We start from the raw sequence: 21,738 nt of genomic DNA on the forward strand, positions 1-21,738 counted from the left end.
AATAAAATCATGTTCCTCTTCTGCTCAAAACTTCCCATGGCTCTCCCAAAACACCTGGAAAAAATTTCCAGTTGTTTCTCATAACTTCTGCTTTATTTTTATTTTTCAAAAAGTCTTCATTGAATTTGTTATAATACTGCTTCTGGGTTTTTATTTTTATTTTTATGTTTTGGTTTTCTGGCCATGAGGTGTGTGGGATTTTAGCTCCCTGACCAGGGATTGAACCTGAGCCCCCTGCATTGGAAGGTGAAGTCTTAACCACTGGACCACCAGGGAAGCCCCATAACTCCTGCTTTAGACTGAGGGTTTGCATCCCCTGAAAATTCATATGTTGAAACCACATCTTCCATCTGATGGTATTTGGATGTGGGTCTTTGGGGAGGTGATTAGGCCATGAGGGTGGAGCCCTTATTGACGGATTCGTGCTCTTATAAAAGTGACACCACAGCGTTCTCTCCCTTTCTAGCATCTGAGGACACGGCAAGAACATGGCCCTTAGCACACACTGAATTGGCCAGCCGTGACCTTAGGACACGACTGAGTGACTAACACAGTTCTTGATCTTGGAATTCCCAGCCTCCGGAGCTGCTGGAAATAAATTGAGTTGTGTATAAGCCACACAGTCTGTGGTATTTGGGTTCTAGCAGCCCGAAGGGACTAAGACAGCCTCCAAGAGCACAGTTCTGGCCTGGCCCACATTTCCTTCTTTGTCTGCATCCACCCTTCTCCTTACCTGCCCTGCTCCCACTTTGCTAGAAATTCCAGTTCTCCATCTTTCCTCAGGACCTTCGCCCATGCAGTTGCTTCAGTTTGGATTATTTTTCCTGAGATTCTTTGCCTGTCTTTCTACCTTTCTGGTGGACTCAGCTTGACCATCACCTTCTTGGAGAAATCTTTCCTGACCACCTGATGTAAACTTACTTCATTCCATCATTTTCTCTCCTCAGGACCTCTTAGTTTCCTTCACAACATTTTTTACAATTTGTCGTGGCTCGGTTACTGGTTTACTCCTGTCTGTCTTCTTCCCTAAATTTCGAGCTTCCTGGGATCAGAGATTGCGGCTTGCTTCCACAGACACGGCACCTAGCTTAGTGACTGTCCCCTGGCAGGCGTGCGGCAGTTGGTCTCTGTGTAAGTGAAACACATTTGTCAAGGTCCCAAGAACACCTTCCTTCACATGGATGACCCAGAAGGGTCTTTGTAGGGTTCTGTACCTGAGCTGCCCACACTCAGGGGCTGTATCCTCCTGAGCTGTGTGGCCACAGTCCCTGCCTCTGAGAGGCCCAGATTCTGGAAATGGCAGACCCAGGTTCGAATCTCAGCTTGGCTTCTTACAACATGTCTCAGTGAGCCTTGGCTGCATGACAAACACGCCCTAGAACATTAATGGCTTAGAACAACAATGTATTGCTTTTCATGATCCTGTGATTGGCTTGGTTGGATTCCTCTGTTGGTTTTGATTGGGTTCCCTTGGCTGGAGGATTAGCCAGACAGGAAGGTCCAGATGTCCTCCCTTAGATGTGTGGCAGCTGGTGCTGGCTGTTGGCTGGGTGGCCTCGGTTGGCCTCTCATATTCCAGTGTGCAAAACCTGCTTCCTTTTGTGGAGGCTTCAGGTCAGCGTTCTGAATCAACAAAGACAGCAGCTGCCAGGCTTCTTGAGGCCTGGGCTAGGGACTCAAACAACATTACTTCTGGCACATTCTAGTAGTCAAAGCAAGTTATAAGAGGAGTGCAGAATAGAATCTGCCTCTTGGTGGAAAGAGCAGCAGGGAATTTCTGGCCATATTTGATCTTCCATGAGAAGTGAAAAGTTACTCAGTCATGTCCAACTCTTTGCAATCCCATGGACTGTAGTTCACCAGGCTCCTCTGTTTATGGGATTTTCCAGGCAAGAACACGGGAATGGGTTGCCATTTTCTTCCCCAGAGGACCTTTCTGACCCAGGGATCAAACCTGCGGCTCCTGCAGTGCAGGCAGATTCTTTACCATCAGTAGGCTATAAAGTCTTAGGCAAGTGACCTAACCTCCCTGTACCCCATTTCCCCACTCTGAACTGGGTCTGTTGGGGTCTATTTTATAGACTTGTTTGTGAGAATTAAACATGACATATGCAAAGTGTTTAGCGCACAGCCTGTCTCACTGAATGTGTCCATTGAATGGGAACTGTTATTATAGTAATTATAATGGGAATTTAGCAAATGTTGGGTGAATGGATAGATAGGTGGATGAACAGGTGGATGGATGGATAGGTAGGTGCGTAGATGGATGGATGAACAGACAAATGGCTTTGGCATTCAAACAGTATATAGTCCTGATGACAGTATGTTCTCATCTGGTGGTAAGAAATCATCTCATTTTATGGAGTTCGGAATAAACAGCAGCTCTTTGCTGCCGAGTTCAAACAGATTTCTAGAGAGACCTGCCATGTTGTTTATTTTACTTTTTGGTCACCTGTATTTGGCAAATGGGGAAGGTCAGGCAATCCTCCGGCAGGTTTGTGCACCCTCTCTCTCTCACACACACATCCCCCCACATCCCCGGCCTTGGTTAAATGTAGCCAAACATTAACAATTGTGACAAACACAGCCAAGCTTCCCACTGGAACGCTGAGCAACAAACCACATGTGGTCGCAGCCCGAGGGGGGTTGTTGACATCTGTTGCCCCAGGCGCTGGCCGGTGTGCATGAGGCTAGGGCAGGCTGTGGTGAGGGGCTCCCTGACTAGCTGTTAGAGCAGAGCCCACAATCTTTGAGGGCTTCAGGGATGGGGCATGTCCCCCTGGAGCCAGAACCTCTCCAGGGCTGCCAAGGGCAAAGGTGGAGGTAATTTTCCTGGAAGAGATGGTTTTTAAGAACATTTTGCCTCTGGGATTGCCCAGGTGAATTGCAAAGGGGACATTTTTTTCCTACCCCAGCCTGACACCAGGTGTGGGAGAGCGGGAAGGAGGACCTGCTGGGGAGGTGCATGACCTTCCATGGGGTCCATGGAAAACCACCACAAACCTGGAGACATAAGACAACAGAAATTTACCAGCTCACCATTCTGAAGGCGAGAAGTCTGAAGTCGAGATGTCAGCAGGGCCATGCTCCCTCCAAGGGCTCTAGGAAAGAATCGGCCCTTGTTTCTTCCAGCAAATTTCCTATAACCTTTGTCATTCATTCCTGGCTTGTAGCTACATCACCACAGTCACTGCCTCCATTGTCACATGGCCTTCTTCCTGTGTGTCTTCTCTTCTTTCTTTTTTTAGACTTTTTTTTAATGTGGATCATTTTTAAAGTCTATATGGAATTTGTTAAAATATTGTTTCTGTTTTATATTTTGTTATTTGGGCCGCCAGCCATGTGGGATCTTAGCTTCCTGACCAGGGATGGAACACATAACTCCTGCATCAGAAGGTGCAGTCTTAACCACAGAACCGCCAGGGACATTCCCTTCTCTCCTTATAAGGATGTCAGTCATTGGATTTAAGGTCCACTCTAATCTAGTATGACCTCATCTTATCTTGATGACATCTGCAAAGACCTGGCTTCCATGCAAGGTCACATTCTGAAGTTCTGAGTGGACATACAGGAGGGAAGCCAGAGGCAGACTTATAGAGATGGGGGAGGCTCAGGGTGCAGAGAGCAAGGGTTCCACACTAAACCAGAAGGCCGTGAGCACAGCAGAACTGCCTTTTTTAAGACTTGGGCAAGTCTGGCCCTGTGACTTGCAGGGGCCCGTCCCAGTCCTTTTCCAGCCAGGCTCCTCCACACAAGGTAGGGAGCCGTGGAGCCAGAGGGATATGCCCACATGGACCCCAACTCCGCATTTCTGTGCCACGTCCTGGGTGTCCGGGACTCTCAAACTCCCTGCCCCAGCAGCGCTGAGCCAGTTCCAAAGCCTGCCCAGGTGTCTCCTCGAGATCTGCCCTGCTGACCTCAAGTGTGTGCACCCCTAAACCCAAGAGGGGCTTGGGACAGGCCTTGGACTTTTAACCTGAGGTGTGATCACAGGTCCCTCAAGGCAGAGTGGAGAGTGGGGAGAGAAGGTGGTGGCTTGTGGAACTCCAAGGAATTTGGGAGAGGTCTGAGTTCAGCCTTGGCCTCCTGGGTTGCAGACTGAGATATAAGATGAAAGCATCTAGGAGCCTCTGGACTCAGACTCGAAGAATTACCTTTGGTCCATTATTTTCTGTATTATGTCACCCGTGTGTATGTTTAACTTTTTGTTGGTCTTCCTTACCAGCATATATGTTTCATGAGAACAGGGATCTTTTCCTTCTCCTCTGTAAAGTGAAATGAAGAATAATCACTGTTTGGGGAATTCCCTGGTTGCCCAGTGGTTAGGTCTCTGCACTTCCACTGCAGGGGGCACGGGTTCAATCCCTGGTGAGGGAACTAAGATCCCTCATGCTGCACAGTGTGGCAATAAATAAAAAAGAGAAGAAAACAAATTTCCAAAAAAAATTTTTAAATAATTCACTGTTTCATAGAGTTGCTGGAGGAGCAAGCCAGAGTGCAGGGTTGGGCCCTCAGCGAGTACACTGTGAGGTTTGCTCAGGCTGCTATTTTTTGTCTCTGGACGCCCAGCACAGTGGACAGGGCCTGGGGGGCGCTTGCAAATCTTTTTTAAATAAACAACAGAGTGGCTAAGAATGCAGGCGACTGTGTCCTTCCCAGATCTGGCCTTGCTGACTTTTTGCCTGAAAGTCAGGTAGGACCAAGGGGTTGTATAAGTCTCAAAACCTCCCCAGAAACAAATGTGGCATCAGATCAATAAACACAGACTATCCCAGCAAGGCTTTATGACCAGATTGGCATTCTGAGCCAATTCCTCTGAATGCCAAGGGGAGCCGTATTTGGAGGAGGGGGCAGGAATGTGTATGAGTGTGTGTATAGGAGAACCGGGGCTTCCCTGGAGGTTCAAACAGTAAAGAATCTGCCTGCAATGCAGGAGACCTGGGTTCGATTCCTGGGTCAGGAAGATCCCCTGGAGAAAGAAATGGGTACCTACCTGCTCCAGTGTTCTTGCTGGGGAAATCCCATGGACAGAGGAGCCTGGTGGGGTACAGTCCATGGGATCCCAAAGAGTTGGACAGGACTGAGTGACTAACACTCTCACTTTGCATAGGAGAACCAGGTGGGAGGCAGTTCTAAAAGGGCAAGACTTTGACAAGTGAGGACAGCTTGGGCAGGGGTGGAGAGTTGGACAGAGGAAGGAGTAAATTGGTTGCTTCCAGGCTTGTGGAGCGGCGGTGGACAAGACTTGGTGAGGCTGGGAGGGGCCAAGGAGAACACCTGGCTTCCAGTTAACCCCACCAGACTGAAGGAGGTGCTACCCCTGAGATGGGGGCCCTGGGGGAAAGTCAGGCTTGGAGGGAGGTTCTCAAATTCAGCTTTGGACAAGTTGAATTTGATGAGCCACCAAGACATCCATTGGACCAGGTTTGAGTCCCTGAGCACCTACTGGCAGGATCATCTGCACCAGGCTCCCTCAGCCCTCTGGGCCTTGGCTTTCTCATCTGCAAAATGGAATACCTCACCAGGTGATTGTGAGGACCCTGTGTGGGAAGATATGAAAATTGCCCACCCCAGAGTCAAGCACCACAAGGAGAAAACATGTGTCAGTGTTATTCACACTGTCAGTTAAAAACAACAGATGCACAAGCAGAACTGGCTTGAACACACTAAATAATAATTTCAGTTCAGTTGCTCAGTCGTGTCCCACTGTTTGCGATCCCATGGACTGCAGCACGCCAGGCTCCCCTGTCTTATCACCTACTCCCGGAGCCTATTCAAACTCATGTTCATCGTGTCAGTGATGCCATCCAACCATCTCATCCTCTGTCGTCCCTTGCTTCTGCTTTCAATCTTTCCCAGCATCAGAGTCTTCCAATGAGTCAGTTCTTCACAGCAGGTGGCCAAAGTATTGGAGCTTCTGTTCCTTTAACTAGAATCCAGGAAATAGATCTGAGATCTACAGCTGAATGCAGAACTCAGCATTATCTCAGGGGCTCCTTATCTCCCTCAGGCACTTTCCACCTGTGTTCACCGTGGTCACTAGGTCAGCAAATCCAGTGGCAAGAGGGAGGCTCTTCCTATAGTTTTGGCAAAAAAAAAAAACAAACCCCAAAACACACAAGAATGATTCTGATTGGCTCAGCTTGGCCATGTGCCCATCCCAGAGCCAATCACTGTGGCCAGGCTTGGGTCACATGATTTCCTCTGTCATGCTTCCCCTGTTAGTGAAAGATTTGAAATAGTGCAGGGAAAACCAGTAGACATCCATCATGTTCTGTGTCCAGTGGGAGTTTGGGGATGGAAGGAGATATATATGTAAGTTTCTAGCACAATAGGCAAGATGTGGAGGCAACTTAAATGTCCATGGACAGATGAATGGATAAAGAAAATGTGGTATATGTGATGGAATATTATTCAGCCTTGAAAAGAAGGTAATTCTGTTCTACGTGAACACACAGATGAACCCTGGAATGCATGACACAAAGTGAAATGAGCCAGACACAGGACAAATACTACATGATACCACTTATATGGAATCTAAAAGAGTCAAACCAGAGAGCTGGAGAGTGGACTGGGGATTGCCGGGGGTGGGAGGCGGGGGGACAGGAAGATGTTGCTCAAGGGCTCCAAAGCTTCAGGTCTGCAAGATGCCTGAGTTCCGGAGATCTGATGTACAGCATGGCACTGACAATTAACAACACTGTATGGTACACTTAAAATTTGCTAAGAGGGTAAAAGAACATAAAGAGGGCAGGAAGAAATTTTTGGAGGTGATGGATATATTTATGGCATAGACTGACTGGTGATACTTTCATGAGTATATATTTATTTGGTGGGGGGGAGGCTTCCCCGGTGGCTCAGTGGTAAAGAAGCCACTTGCAATTTAGGAGCTGCAGGAAATGTGGGTTCAATCCCCAGGGCAGGAAGATCCCCTGGAAGAGGGCATGGCACTCCACTCCAGTATTCTTGCCTGGAGAATCCCATGGACAGAGGAGCCTGGTAGGCCACAGTCCATAGGGTTGCAGAGTCAGACATGACTGAAGTGACTTAGCACAAATTTCATTTACACTGTTGTGTTAATTACTGCTGTACAGCAAAGTGGTTCTGTTATAGATATATATTCTTTTTTAATATTCTTTTCTATTATGGCTGATTATAGGATATTGAATATAGTTCCCTGTGCTATACAGTAGGACTTTGTTTATCCATTCTATATATAAAAGCTTACCTCTGCTAACCCCAACCTCCCACTCCATCTCTCCCCCACACACCCGCCTTGGCAACCACCACTCTGTTCTCTATGTCCCACGGGTGTATGCTGCTGCTGCTGCTGCTAAGTCGCTTCAGTCGTGTCCGACTCTTAGCGACCCCATGGACTGCAGCCTACCAGGCTCCTCCGTCCATGGGATTCTCCAGGCAAGAGTACTGGAGTGGGGTGCCATTGCCTTCTCCATGCCACGGGTGTATACTTATCTCCAAACTCAAGTTGTATACATTAAATGTAGACAGCTTTTTGTATGTCAACCATACCTCAATACAGTGGTTCTAAAAAATAAAAGTTTCTGGCGCACACTAGGAACTTAGTTCACGGTGGCTGCTTGTATCAGTGTGCTGGAGGTGAAACACCAGATCCCAGGTGCCCTTGCCATCTACATGTTTTTATTTGGCTGCGTCTGGTCTTTCACTGTGGTGCCCGTGCTCAGTAGTTGTGGCACATGGACTTAGTGAGATCTTAGTTCCCTGACCAGAGATCGAACCTGCACCCCCTGCATCGCAAGGCAGATTCTTAACCACTGGACCACCAGGGAAGTCCCCATCGACCTGTTTTAACATCTTTACAAATGCAGCCTCTGCCCCTGAACAACCCTACATGCAGTGGCTTCTACTCTCCCTCAACCCCCTTGAGCCTTTCACCAAGCTTAAGAGATGGCACGAGAGAGGTCAGACAGGCGAGGTCTGAGGCAGCCCCCAGGCCATGGCAGGACACCACGCTGTCATCTCTGGTCAGCCATGAACAGACCCTGGGCATTTCTTTCACTGACCCCAAACCTGGCAACCCAGGGACTCTCTATTCCTCCAGGAACAGGGGGATATTCCAGGACTTCTGGTGTGCCCCCAGTAGCCTGCACACCGAGAGAGAGAGGCAGACGAGATCAAGAAAACAGGTTTTGTACAGTTAGAGAAAGACTTTTGATGGTTCATAACATCAGGGAAAAAATTCCAGTACCCCGGGGCAAGCTGCAATGTGGATGCTCCTTTCAGCAGCCTGCCTCTGATTGGAGCCGCCTGGAACCTCCCTGCCAATCAGCATGGGCGCTGGGAAACCTGGAACTTTATAGCTTAGCAACGAGAAATCTGGAGGAACTCTGGAATTAATTTAAGGAAAGGAGAAGGGAGGTGGGGAAACCTAGAAGGAAATTAGTAGCCAAATAATCAGACTTCCTGACTTTATTATTACCTTTGTGGCCAAGGCAAGTCATTTTCAGCATTAATTACAAGCAGAGAGGGAATGGGCCAGCTATCTTGTCTCAAACTCTGCGATGTTTTGTTTTTGTTCTGTTTTTTTTTTTTTTTCTTCCTGCACTGGCGCTGGGGTGGGGATGTGAACAGAGCCAAGAAAGAACAGACAAAACAGGTACAATAATTAAAGAAAAACCACACCCCTTCGTCTGCCATAGCTCCCTCCAGGAGCCTTGTTGGCAGTCTCTCTGGAGTCACCTTCTATCATATGACATCGAGGATGTCAGCCTGTCTGAAATGGGAACTGGAGGTCACGGTGGCTCTAGAGGGTTTCTGCAACTTCAGATGGAGGCGCAGTCAGAGGTGGTGATAGCCTGGTCGGTCGGTCCATCTGATGAATGTTTACTGAGCATCATTCATGTGTCACCGTTGAATCAGGGGCTGTAAAACAGAAGTGTGCATTACATACCAGTCCCTGCCTCCCGTGGGTGGGGAGTCTGGCTGGGGTGGGGGAGCCTAGATATTAATAATCAGTTTTAATTTTATAAGGCATGAAACCCCAGTACTTCTGTGGGGACTTGGCGCTGGTTCTCACGTCCTAGAAAACATCCCTTTAGATGCCTCGCTGTGAGACAGAGTGACTGACTCATCCCAGTTGGCTCTGAACTCTCTTGATTTAAGCACCTAAAGTTCCCAGTCCTGGGAAACCCCGAGATGACTGGTCACCCCACCCTGGGACAGGCTGAAATGGGGCAGGAAGCAGCCTCCCTTATGTGGGACTTCCCCAAGCAGCTTGGACACAGGTCAAGCGGCCAGTTTGCTGTGTGGCTTGAAGTAAGTTACTTGGTCTCTCTGGGCCACTGTTTCCTTAACTGCAAAATGGAGTTTGACCTGGTGAGCTTTTCATCTCCTGGAAGTTCTGGTTTCCTGGCCCTGCTGCTGCATCTCAGAACCGAATCAATGCAGAGTGCTGAGCAAAGAAGGCAGGGCCGTGTACCCACAGTGCAGCCCGGGCAAGTATCTCACTTCCTCCATAAAATAGTTGGAAGAATAGTACTTACTTCGTGGAACTATGAGCACTCAGTTAAGTAAAAGTATCCTATGGGTTTGGCATAGCTGGATACTCTCAAGTTGCAAAGTGTGGATATCTTGGTTAACAAAAAGTAAGATTAAGAAGTATGACATTATGATTAAGAGTTATGGGAATTCCCTGGTGGTCCCAGTGATTAGGACTTGGTGCTCTCACTGCCTGGGCCCTGGGTTCGATCCCTCATCGGGGAACTAAGATCCCACAAGCTGCAGGGTCAAAAAAAAAAAAATGAGTTACGGTGTTTCCTAACTAGTGACTGCCAGTTTTCAAAAAAGTTTTTTAAATATGTACTTTATCACAGTACATACTCTTTTTTTTTTTTTGGCTGCTCTGGGTCTTAGTTGCAGCACTTGGGATTTTCAATGTGGCATGCGAACTTTCAGTTGCAGTATGTGGGATCTAGTTCCCTGACCAGGGATCGAACCCAGCCCCCTGCATTTGGAGCACAGTGTTAACCACTGGACCACCAGGGAAGTCCCTTGTTGTTGTTCAGTTGCTAAGTTGTATCTGACTCTTTCTGACCCCATGAACTGCAGCACGCCAGGCCTCCCTGTCCTTCACCATCTCCCACAGTTTGCTCAAACCCATGTCCATTGAGTTGATGATGCCATCCAGCCATCTCGTCCTCTGTCGTCCCCTTCTCCTCCTGCCCTCAATCTTTCCCAGCATCCGGGTCTTTTCCAATGAGTCAGCTCTTTGTATCAGGTGGTCCAAGTACTGGAGCTTCAGCATCAGTCCTGCCAATGAATATTCAGGACTGATTTCCTTTAGAATTGACTGGTTTCATCTCCTTGCAGTCCAAGGGACTCTCAAGAGTCTTCTCCAACACCACAGTTCGAAAGCATCAATTCTTCGGTGCTCAGCCTTCTTCATGGTCCAACTCTCACATCCATATGTGACTACTGGAAAAGCCATAGATGTGACTATACAGACCTTTGTGCACAAAGTGATGTCTCTGCTTATTAGTATGCTGTTTATGTTGGTCATAGCTCTATCACAGTACATACTCCTGATTGCCTTTCACCTTCAGGTGTCTAGTTCCATGAGGTGGAGACGAGGTCCTTTTTGCCACTGTCTCCCCATAATAAAGATTTGTTGAGTTCACTGAGGTTGTATCAAGCTCATTTTACTGGTGAGAGAATTGAGGCTCGGGGAGGTGAAAAGTCCTGCCAGTAAGTGGAGAAGAACTGAGCCTGGAACTGATTCAGGGTCTTGTTCTCTCCATTTATTGGCCTCTGCTTCCTCAGGGGGCACATAGGGAAGGCCTGAGTGATGGCAAAGGAGTGCAGGAGGCGGATATGGTGGAGGGAGTAGGGCTGTGAAGATCTGCCTAGGAATTCTCCAAAGGGAGCAGCTATGATGGGCCGAGCGTAACGCCAGCAGCCTGGCTTGATCCTCATGTGGACAGGAACATTTTGGATGCTGCTTTCTCACCTCGCTGGTTGCCATGGCGACACAAGAGGGTGTGCACACATGCATGCACTGAGATGTATCGCAAACCTGCTACCCAGGCTTGCCTCAGATGCCAGCAATGGGTAGGCAGGTCAAACAAATAACACAAGTGCACACAGGTACACGGTACCGTAACCCTAGCTGTGCATCACCCAGCTTCAATAATCACCAAGTCTCAGCCAACCTTGTTCCATCTATAACCCCCCTTCCCCTCCTTCCTCATCCTAGATACTTACAAGCAAATTCCAGATATCTTCTGCAAATATTTTAATGACTCCAAAAATAAGGATTTTTTTTTTACTGCCGTCATCCATACTAAAACGAATAATGCTTTAATAATCAGAAAATATCCACTGTTCCCAATTTTCTGGTTGTCTCATTAACTATCTTCTTTACAGCTGGCTAAAATCATTCATACAAAATGGCTCATACATTGTGGTTGGTTCACACGCCTCTTACCTCTTTCTTGATCTCCTCCCCTTTTTTCTTCTCTTGCAATTTATTTATTGAGAAAACTGAGTTGGTTGTTCTATAGAGTGTGCCAGTCTGGGTTTTGCTTATTGGAAAATCCCATGGACGGAGGAGCCTGGTAGGCTGCAGTCCATGGGGTCGCTGGGAGTCGGACACGACTGAGTGATTTCACTTTCACTTTTCACTTTCATGCATTCGGGAAATAAATGGCAACCCACTCCTGTGTTCTTGCCTGGAGAATCCCAGGGACGGGGGAGCCTTGTGGGCTGCAGTCTATGGGGTCACACAGAGTTGGACACGACTGAAGCGACTTAGCAGCAGCAGCTGGCATTATATCAACATAATATAATACCTGTTCCTCTCTGCTCTATATTTCTTATAAATCAGTAGTTAGATCTAGAAGTCCACTTAGACTCATGTTTGTTTTTTTTTGTGTGTGTATGACTGCTTCCTAGTGGATGCTTCCTATTTCTATTTGAAGACACATAATTTGTGGTTGTCCCCCTTCATGATGTTAGCAACCATTGATGACCGCTGTCTAGATCCATTAGAGGTTGAAAATGGTGGCCTACTAATTCTATTCTTCTGTCTTGGTTAGCTGGAATATGCCTATAAGAGACCTCTCCTAATCAGCCATTTGGTTCCTGTAAAGTATGGCTCATACCAGAAAGGATACATGCTTGACTCTTTCCTCTTTATTTGACAGTTTTCAAACTAAGAAGCTGGTCCCAGGGAGTTCTCGGGTGGCCTAGTGGTTGGGATCCCAGGCTTTTGCTGCCAGGGCCTGGGTTCAATCCCTGGTCTGGGAACTGAGATTAAAAAAAAAAAACACATCAGTCCCAACATCCTCCAAAGATGACAAATGAGTTTATGTTTTCCTGTTCTTCTAAGTATCATTGTGAACTTACAGGTTTGGACATACATAACCCATTTTCTTCCACTGCAGTTATTATACTTACCGATGCTCAAAATGTCCCATCTTTGGCCAGTGGGAATCTCTTCACATTGTCTTCCTGACTCCTTTCTGACAAGTCCCCTTAAGTCTGTGACAGTTTCTGAGCCACCTGGATGCCAAGCTGTTCAGGCTCATCCTCCACATTTCCTGCCTCAGACCTGGAGTCTGCCCTCTCTCCACACAGCACTTCTAGTTAGAAGTGGGGTTTAGAGACCACAGTGTGGGTGCTTCGAGTGCTCACTGTTCCTGAATTGCCCGTTACGTCAAACCTTTTCAGTGGACAGGGACAGGAAACACATGCTTTATTTTGTAAGGCAAAATGTAATACCAGTCTATTATTCTGTAATACCAATACTTCCCATTCGGACTGGGGACTCCAGGTTTTTCACTTCATCTCTATGATCTTACATCCACATCTCTTTTCTTGCATGACCATGTGACAGAGCCTGTTTCTAAAAGCAGAGCTCCCCATTGGATCTCCCATCAAGCAGGAAGCATGTGGGAAAGCACTTAAGTCTTCCCCTCAGAAATGAGCCTGTCTCTGATGAGGAGGTTTAGAAGTGGCTCTGAGAGAAGCCCAAGTTGTGGTCCACAAGGGATCACATTCTCACGGCAAATGAGCCAGCACCTTTCACGATCCTGTGTGTGGAGCCTCACATCTGATTGCTCTTAATTCACAAAGCACCTTTAAGTCACATGAGGAATTATAAAAACCCCTCTCAATCACAATTAAGTCAGAATCTCTGGGGCTGGGACCCTAACACTTTTTTAAAAAGCAGTCCAGGTAATTTTATTTATGTGGCTGTGCAGGGTCTTAGTTGTGGCATGTGGGATCTAGTTCCCTGACTAGGAGTTGAACCCAGTGCCCCCCCGCCCCGCTCCCCGAATCGAGAGGGCAGATCCATGCTTTCCTGGACTACCAGGGAAGTTCCAGTCCGGGTAATTTTTCTTTTAATGTTCAATTCACCAAAATTTTAGAAAGTCAGTATAGTTAACAGATAATAAAACATTGATAAAGGAAATAATTCAGTCTTACAGCTATTTTGCCTATCTGGAGTATAGTCATTAAAATAGCCAGATAGGATATTACATAAGAGTCCAGGTGATTTTAATGTGCAGCCTGGGTTTAGAATCACTGCTCTAGTCCTTCCTTCTCAGCCAAAGGAAGAGAAGGAAACAAGGACTATGGTGGATGCTGCCTTCAAAGCCCATTAGCTTGAGGTTGAAACCTAGCACTGCCTGTCTCTACCTAGGAAACCTCTGGAATGGCGCTGAACAATGGAACTTTCTGCAGTAATCGAAATGATCTATATCTGCACCATCCAATGTGGTGGTCACTAGCCCTGTATAGCTATTAGTGCAACCTAAGCAGTGAAATTTTAGATTAAAACATTTTAAACTAATTTACACAGAAATAGCCACAAGTGACTAGTAGCTATCACCTTGGACACCACCACTCTGGGAAATCACTTAACATCTAGGAGTCTCATCTTTATAAAACAGGGACAAATAAGAATGACTTCCTTGGGCTGTGGTCGGGACTAGAGATAATGTATATTAAGTGCCTGGTATACACAAGACATTCAATAAAATGCTGCTTATTTTCCTTATTAACATCAGCCTGTCACTCCTTAAAGAAAGAAAGAAAGGAAAACTTGCCCAGAAAATAAGTGCTCAAAAGTACCGGACTACAGAGACTAAAAATTCTGAGCTGTTCCAGAGAAACTCTCAGAAAATATTTCTTAATTGTAGAAGTTCAATTACAGCGAGAGGTTATCAGTTGCAAGGGCTGTATTTCATTACCGATCTAGCCACAGCTCAATAAATTAAGCAATCACTCAAAATAACATGTTGCTTTAATCCCCTCTTGGAATAAATTCAAGTTGCTTGGTTTTATATTAGCACAGCTCTTGAAAGGCAACTCACATTGGCCTCATTTCTGTTTCTTCAATTCATCAGCCCCTCTCTGGATAAATCTTTGCATCTCCTGACTAGCAGGACAGAGGAGTCCCAGCCGAGCAGACCTCCTTTTATTAAAACCGGAGTGTTTTCCATCATTTGGCCTTTACATGTTCCACGTTTCATTTGCTGAAATTACTGGCAGGTTTATCTGCAACAAAGACAGAAAGAGAGCAAGAGGCAGCAGCCCAGTTCTGAAACACCCCTCTGAGAAGCCCAGCTCGGACGTGCGAAGCAGACGGTGGTGGCTTTTCCACCCTCATCTTCTCCCTGGTGGTTTCTCATCTCACAGTAGAATTTCGTTTCCCCTAGAAACTTGGCACCGGAGGTGTCAGCCCGGGAACATATTTGTTTGTGTAAATTAAAAGGAGAATATGTTTTGACCATATTTAAGTTCTAGCTGTGCTAAAGAAATAAATACTGAGTTGCACAATGCGCCTCACTGCATGGTTCTGGCTCACCTCCCCAGACTCTGTCTTTGTTTATAAAACCTAAACGAGAGCTCTGAGCAGCTCAGTGCCTCAGACAGCTACAGGGAAAACCTCACGGGCTATGCCCACCCCACAGGCCCACATGGAAAGTCCTCTTACCTCAGTTTGAGATCTGACATGCTGCTGTCTTGACAGGATGGGCGAGGGTGTTGGCAACAGACACCCTCACCTGTGCATTGTTGATGGGCGTGTGAATTTCACCACCTTGGTGAATGGCACTGGGCAATAGCTGTAGAAATTTAAAATGTACACATTGACCTGGAAATCCCACGTCTAGGAGTGTATCCAATGGTGTATAGCTGGACAGATACCAGAGAGTATCTATAACATTAAAATCCTGGAGTTAAGTGCTTACAGTAGGGGACAGGTTAAGTGTGGTGCATTGCTAGAAGTCCTTAGAAAGCTTCTGGTAGGTCAGAGGGCTGTCGTGCCTTCAGGATATAAGCTATCCCAGCCCCCCGCCACTGTTCTTAATGTTAGAAGCCAAACAAGTGTGTGCTCTCGAATATGCTTAGAAAATTTATGAAGATTATGCAGACTGCATATGGTGATTACATTTAAAAAGTGAAACTGGAGTTAAGAGGAAAATTGCAAAGGGGCTCCTGTATCTCCCATGTTTCTGTACTGTTTTTCTTACCATATGCATGGTATTATTTTTGAAAATTGGGATAATTAAAAACACAGAAAATGGCGTTTAAAAAATCATTTCCACACTTGACGGGAGCGAGGTAATATGATGATAATACTCTTTTCATCACATATCTGTCAGGCCAATGAAGTGGTGGTGGGAAAGCTTTGCTTTTCTGGTCTTTAAGCAAATAATATAGAGGGCTGAATGGTGACTCCTAGAGTGAGCAAAGGTATGTCCACGTCTCTCCCAGAGCCTTTACAGGTTTCCTTATATGGAAAAGCTGCGGTTAAGTTAAGGGTCTTGAGGTGGAATTTACCCTGGATTATTCAGATAGGCACTAAATGCAATTACAAGCATCCTTTTATGAGAGAAGCAGAGACAGACACACAGGGACGAACACAGGAAGACAGAGGCAGAGATTAGAGTGATGTGGCCACATGCCAAGGAGTACTGGAGCCACCAGAAGCTGGAGGAGGCAAGGAATGGACCTTCCTCTGGAGCACCTGGGCGGGGTGTGTCCCTGCCAAGTTTGGACTCCTAGCCTGCAGAAGTCATAGGTTTAATAATTATAACAATAAGGAAATGATAGATTTTTGTTGTATCAAGCCACTCAGTTTGTAATAACTCGCCCTAGGAACCTAACACATCAGCCGACACTCACAGCACCTGTAAAATGCATGAATTGCATTTTTGTTGCTTAGTAAGTCCTGTCTGATTCTTTACGACCCCATGGACTGTAGCCCGCCAGGCTCCTCTGTCCATGGGGATTCTCCAGGCAAGAATAGTGGCACTTCCTTCTCCATATCAACATATGGAATGCAGTTCACCAGTCACAGGGAGCTCTGGATGCTGGGAGAGTGGGTGGGAAAAGCAATCTTCTCAGCAGCTCCACTGAAATCAGTCCTGGATCGGTCCTGCTTAGGTCACACGACCACACCTGAACCATATGAAGTGCATAGGGAGAAACAAATTTGGTAAGGTGGTTTTGGTGAATTCGTGCCACACACGGTTCGTGAGCATCTAATAGGCGCTGCGGACACAGCAGAGAAGAAATTAAAGATAGCTGCCCACCTGGAGCTGACACTTCCGTGAGAGCAAGTAGATAAATAGAGCATGGAGAAAGACCAGTGGTGGTAGAAGGGAACAAGAAAGCACGGAGAAAAGCAGGGATCGAGATGGGGTCTGGGAGAATGCAGTTCACTGGCAACTGCAGTACAGGAAATCGGAGAACTGACTTTGGAGGAGAGGCCTAAAGGAGATGAGGGCATGAGCTGTGTATCCGCCTGGTGCAAGAGTATCTGGCAGAGGAAACACGTATAGAACTTAACACACTGGTTGACCTGAATCAGCAGGAAGGAGCGACCCTCTCTCCCCTTCTTTCCCTGCCTCCCGCACTTGCTGCCCACCTGCTGCATGCCAGCCACTGGAGTGCAGAGATGAGTGAGACCTGGGCTCCAGGCTCAAGGTCACCACTCACAGGCAGAACATGTCATTCCATTAACATGGTGGGCGTTGGAGCAGAGGCCAGGACAAGCTGCAGGCTCCGTCCTTGGTGGAGAGCCCGGTGAGGAGAAGTGGATGTGTGTTGGGAATGAGGTCACAGAGATGCAGGCAAGCAGAAAGAAGTTGGGACTTGAAGTCCAAGAATAAATGTTGAGCTCTGATTCAGTGGTAAATTAATTGGAAGCAGGCTGGTGGTGGTGGGCAGAGATGGAGAGGGGCCCAGGGGAAATCTCTCATTCCCAAACACAGCAAGGCAAACCTAGGCGGAGAACTGAGTTCTGAGGATAACCTACCCTGCTTAGCTTCACACAGTCCATGAGAAGGAACAAACAGTTCCCAAGTCCTGAATTGGGATGCTCTGGTGCATACAGAAACCAGAGCTGATCTGACTGAGGTATGATGGGGGATTCATTACTCAGGTAACCATGCTGAAGGACGAGAGAGGCTGAGTCACTCTTGGATCCAGGGACAGAATGCAGCGCCAGTCTCTCTGTTTCCTCCCCAAACCCCCATCCCATCCCGTGTTCCTCCCTTCCTCCATGTTGGCCTCAGTCTGTGCGGTCACTAGTAGCTCTGGATGCTGGTGAGTGGGTGGGAAAAGCAATCCTCTCCCCAGCTCTACTTAAAACAATCCTGCCTTGGCCCTGCTTAGGTTACGTGATCACACGTGGACCAAGCACTGCAGCCCAGCTCAGAAGTGGGCTGCTATGATTTTTCATATCGAGTCACGTGTCACATGTCTACACTTGGACCCATTACTGTAGCTGAGGCTTCAGTGTTATATGCAGCCATCTTTGGCCATATTCCCACTGGGCATACTGTCTCTTACTCGGAGGGGTAAAAAATGCTGGCAGGAAAAAAAACCCAAAAAACCCAGAGCCACTTACCTCTTCCAGAGACTCCTCCTGGCTGTGCTGCTTCCATAGTCACTCTGAGGGGAAGATTGCCACAATTCTGAGTTAGGCCTTGCATTAAGATATGCTGTTTGTAAACCCCATATTTGCAAGGATTTACTCAGACCTGGTGTTGTAATTGTTTCCTGCCATTGTTGCTATATTATTTTAATCAAATATAAAGTGTTTTCTTCCTCTTTGGTTTATGATTTCCTCTCCTGTCCCTAAGTAGGAACTGTGTCTGTCTTGTTGGTTACAGCTCATGCCCCATACTTAGCCTCTTAATTTATAGTTCAGTTCAGTCGCTCAGTTGTGTCCGACTCTTTGCAACCCCATGGACTGCAGCACACCAGGCTTCCCTGTCCGTCACCAACTCCCAGAGCTGGCTCAATCTCATGTCCATCGAGTTGGTGATGCCATCCAACCATCTCATCCTCTGTTGTCCCCTTCTCCTCCTGCCTTCAATCTTTCCCAGCATCAGGGTCTTTTCTAATGAGTCAGTTCTTTGCATCAGGTGGCCAAAGTATTGGAGTTTCAGCTTCAGCATCAGTCCTTCCAATGAATATTCAGGACTGATTTCCTTTAGGATTGACTGGTTAGATCTCCTTGCTGTCCAAGGGACTCTCAAGAGTCTTCTCCAACACCACAGTTCAAAAGCATCAATTCTTCAGCGCTCAGCTTTCTTTATGGTCCAACTCTCACACCCATACATGACTACTGGAAAAACCATAGCTTTGACTAGATGGATCTTTGTTGGCAAAGCGATGTCTCTGCTTTTTAATGTGCTGTCTAGGTTGATCATTGCTTTTCTTCCAAGAAGCAAGCATCTTTTAATTTCATGGCTGCATCACCATCTGCAGTGATTTTGGAGCCCCCCAAATTTATAATTTATAGTAATATAGTAAGTACTCAGATAATTGGGCTTCCCTGGTGGCTCAGTGATAAAGAATCTGCCTGCTAATAGAGGAGATGCAGGTTCAATCCCTGGATTGGGAAGATCCTGTGGAAAAGGAAATGGCAACCCACTCCAGTGTTCTTGCCTGGGAAATCCCATGGACAGAGGAGCCTGGTAGGCTACAGTCCATGGGGATCACAAGAGTCAGACAGGACTGAGTGACTGAAGTGTTAGTGTTAGTCACTCAGTCGTATCCGACTCTGTGACCCCAATGACTAAACAACAGCTTAAGAAATTGAATGAATGGACATTCACGCATTCATTGAACATCCCACAGAGAACAGGAGGAGCTGCCAGGTCCGTATCTGTTCTCTCCTCAGGGATGCGCGCCCCCCTGCCCCCTGCCCCCGGCCCCCCGCCGCCTGCCGCCTTCTCAGTCATGTTGCATTCCCCTTCATGACAAAGTTCTGTTAAAGCCATGTTGGTGTGATTCTGCCATGAAAAAGAATGATGTTCTGATATGGCTGCAGCATGGACGAACCCTGAGAACATAATGCTGAGTGAAAGAAGCCGGTCACAGAGGGTCACCTTCCGTATGAAATATGTATTTCCTTTGTATGAAAGACCCAGAACAGGTGAATCTATAGAGGCGAAGAGGAGATTAGTGATTGTTTAGGAGTGGGGGATGGGGGAGGGGGTTAGAAGATTCGGTGGGAGTGGTGGGCTGTTAAAGGGGACAGGGTTTTCTTTTTGAAGTGATGAAAATGTTTTAAAATTGATTGTGTTGACTGTCGCACAACTCTGTGAACATACGCAAAGCCATTTGGGGGGTGTACTATTTGAAATGGTTGAATTATGTGGTAAATGAATTCTATCTCAATAAAGCTGTTGGGGAAAAAAGTCATGTCTCCCTGCCCAACCCCTTCTCCTGTCAGGAATCCACAGGCTCCAGCCTCCTGCCTTTGGGAAACCTCTCTCCTCCACCCTCTCTCTGCACACACACGCGTGCACACACACTCTTCCCATCTCCCCTTCTCGTTACCTTCTTCTGCCTTAAAACATTTTCCCTCCTGTTGCCATTCTTGCCAACTCCAGAGAAATGCATTCTCCAAAGAGAAGTTCCTTCCACAGCCAAAGTGCCCCATTGAGGTATTTTCCTAAAACTCTTTTAACACTTTCCTCTTTAAGTTACTCACTTAACAGCTATTAAAATTACAGTTTTAAAGTCCCCATGGCGATCGATCATGGCAGTCACTAGTAAGTCCTAATAGTTGTAAATTCCAAGAGCTTCATAATCCCAAGGAAAGAGAGGCCAACTGACCCTCTCCCAAGGCCCAGCGGGCTCTGTTCTGAGACATGACTGAGTCGCCTCACAGGTAGGGAGAGACGGTGAGGAAGAATGTGGCCAGGGCCAGGTGCTTCCTAACTGGAAGGCAGGTGTTAGGGTCTGGAAAGCGGAGGGGAGGTGAACTATATAGTCTGTGGGGCCAAAATTACCCTACTTCCTGATTTTGTAAATAAAGTTTTATTGGAACATGCAGCCAGGACCACTCATTTACTTAATGCTTCTGGCTGTTTTCTTGTTACAACAGCAGAGTGGAGTAGCTCTGACAAGGGACTGTATGACCTGTAAAGTCTAAAATATTTAGTATCTGGCCCTTTCCAGAAGAAGTTTGCTGACGCCTGATCTGGAAGGTTCCAGCTTGAACTCTGGCTCATCACACACTGGGTGTGCGACCTTGGACAAGTCAGTTCCTCTCTCTAAGCTCGCTGCTTCATCAGGAAGCCAGAGGCAGTAAAGTGCCTCCCGATATGTTGCTCGTGCAACAAGACTTCATACATGTGAAGAGTTTAGCTCATATAAAACACTCAGTGTATGCTGGCAGTTACGATATTATTTAGAAATGAGACCAGTAACTTCTACTTCATATGCCGATTATCTGAAGCGATAGAGATCGAGCCTGTGAAAACAGCTCACCCAAAACACATTAATTATTGTTGTAAATCTCTTAAAGGATTTTCAGATGATTCTTTGCTTGTTAGTAAAACTAAGTTGTTTTTTTTTTTTAAGGGAGCAAATTTGGAACTGTAAGAATGTAGAAAAACTCTAATTTCTGAGGAAAAGAGGAACTTGAACCCCCCCCCAAATCCAAACTCTCATTTAGCAGTCCAGGAAACTGTACCCCCTGATCTTTGGCTGGGACTTGAACCTGCCCAGAATTACAATATTCTTTTGGCTGAGATGGTATCTTCTCCAATAACTGGTGCTCAGGAATCCAGGCCTGTGTTTTCTTTAAACAGTTGTGTTGCCTCTGAAGTCCCCACCAGAGCCTGTTTTAGGTTTTTCTGGCCATACCACGTGGCATGTAGGATCTTAATTCCTGAATCAGAGATGGAACCCACCTGCAGTGGGAGCATGGAGTCTTAACTGCTGGACTGCCAGGGAAGTCCCAGAACCTGTTTAAACAGTAATCTGCTGCAAGGCATTGGCATTCAGGTTTGCCGCCTGGGGAGGGAAGAGACCTTTGCCTCCACACCCTTCAGGGGACTGTCCAGAAGCCAGGGCAGGATGGCCACCACTTTGACCTGCTTTCTTCGTAGTGTCATTTAAATCTGTTTTAGTTCAGGAGATCCAGCGGCCTGCCATTCATTTGCTTCATTTCACAATTATTAACTGAGCAGCTAGTACATGCCAGGCCCTGGGGATTCAGCAATGAATGATTCACTCCCTGCCCTGGGCAGCTGCCCCGCCTTCCTTCTAATGGGGACACCAGACAATCAAACAAAAACTAGGGCAATTTGGCCCCGCAGTAAGTCCTGTATGCACCCCAGGATTTCAGTCCCACACTAAACACTGTAATGATGAACTGGAAAACTGTTCTGGACCATCCATCTATGAGAGATTGATGGTAGGAGTTAAGAGGGCCGGCTTTGGAGG

General features: G+C 46.9%; 2 long non-coding RNA genes across 3 annotated transcripts; both read right to left on the reverse strand.

Moving 5' to 3' along the window:
* Positions 1–8,432: 8,432 nt before the first annotated feature.
* Positions 8,433–10,001, reverse strand: LOC113883644. Its single transcript, XR_003508701.1, has 2 exons — positions 9,522–10,001; positions 8,433–8,901 (listed from the first exon to the last, which is right to left on the reverse strand). It is a non-coding gene; the product is annotated as an uncharacterized LOC113883644 (long non-coding RNA).
* Positions 10,002–10,468: 467 nt separating this feature from the next.
* LOC113883643 lies at positions 10,469–18,263 on the reverse strand. 2 transcript variants are annotated; one of them, XR_003508700.1, is made up of 4 exons: positions 17,900–18,263; positions 14,978–15,107; positions 14,355–14,538; positions 10,469–12,282 (listed from the first exon to the last, which is right to left on the reverse strand). It is a non-coding gene; the product is annotated as an uncharacterized LOC113883643 (long non-coding RNA). The 2 variants fall into 2 exon arrangements; XR_003508699.1 differs by having other exon boundaries at positions 14,978–18,263.
* Between the last annotated feature and the right edge of the window lie 3,475 nt (positions 18,264–21,738).

The sequence above is a fragment of the Bos indicus x Bos taurus genome, chromosome 25 (assembly GCF_003369695.1).
Source record: "Bos indicus x Bos taurus breed Angus x Brahman F1 hybrid chromosome 25, Bos_hybrid_MaternalHap_v2.0, whole genome shotgun sequence".
Lineage (NCBI taxonomy): Eukaryota > Metazoa > Chordata > Mammalia > Artiodactyla > Bovidae > Bos > Bos indicus x Bos taurus.